Raw genomic sequence first — 977 nt, forward strand, 5'->3', positions numbered from 1 at the left:
ATAACGTCGTAACTTTACTCGACCATGCGATAATGTGGACACATAACTGAGAACTTTTTATAAACCGAGTCAAATCCACGACAAATCATAATAAATTAATCTTGCAGTTTTTACATATATTATTTATTGACTTGGTCTTATAAAGTTCTCAAACACATTAATCCATGTTGATGTAGGTTGTTATAAACACCTTATTTCATTGATATAACGTTCTTATTGATCAAATAAACAAACTTTCTAAATCTGCTAATTGAAAAATACACTTCAACTCGATCGGGCTCGGATACATTTCTGAATTTATTTTGTATTTTTTTTAAATCGAGTAGATTCTGATGCTAAGTTCGAAATAAACCTAAACATATTAGTCTAAATCAAAAAATGAATCAATTTATGAATTATGTGTACATCTAACACTAGTCCATTTATCCCATAATTATAGACTTATTTCATTTTTGCGATCAATATGGTCAAATAACTAAAACTTAGCATTCTATTTTTTCTTAAAATTATATATCATATACTTTTTAAGAATATAATTTTTATCGTATAAACACGAATTATAAACTTTATTTTTTATTTTTCGTATTAGTGTGAACATGATTATTTGATACTGTTTATTATTTCTTATATATAATATCATAGATTATAATAAGACAGTTACTTAAAAACATTACATTATTTATTGAATACATGTTAAGTCTTAATTTATTTATATTTTTTATATAAAGACTTTCTTTATATGTTAGATATCGATCAAAATTATTATCTTAATTGCAACTTTAATTATTTAAAATATATAGATAACTAAATCAATATATATATATTTAAGAAAAATCATGACAAAAAAATGTTATTTCATGAATTACAATAGAAAATTGAAATTTTATTTTTTAGCGACATACACATATATTAAGTGTTTGATTAAAAACATATAATACATAATAACATATTGGTATCGTAGTATGAGAACTAATGGG

Source organism: Apium graveolens, chromosome 5 (genome assembly GCF_009905375.1).
Source record: "Apium graveolens cultivar Ventura chromosome 5, ASM990537v1, whole genome shotgun sequence".
NCBI classification, from domain to species: Eukaryota; Viridiplantae; Streptophyta; class Magnoliopsida; order Apiales; family Apiaceae; genus Apium; species Apium graveolens.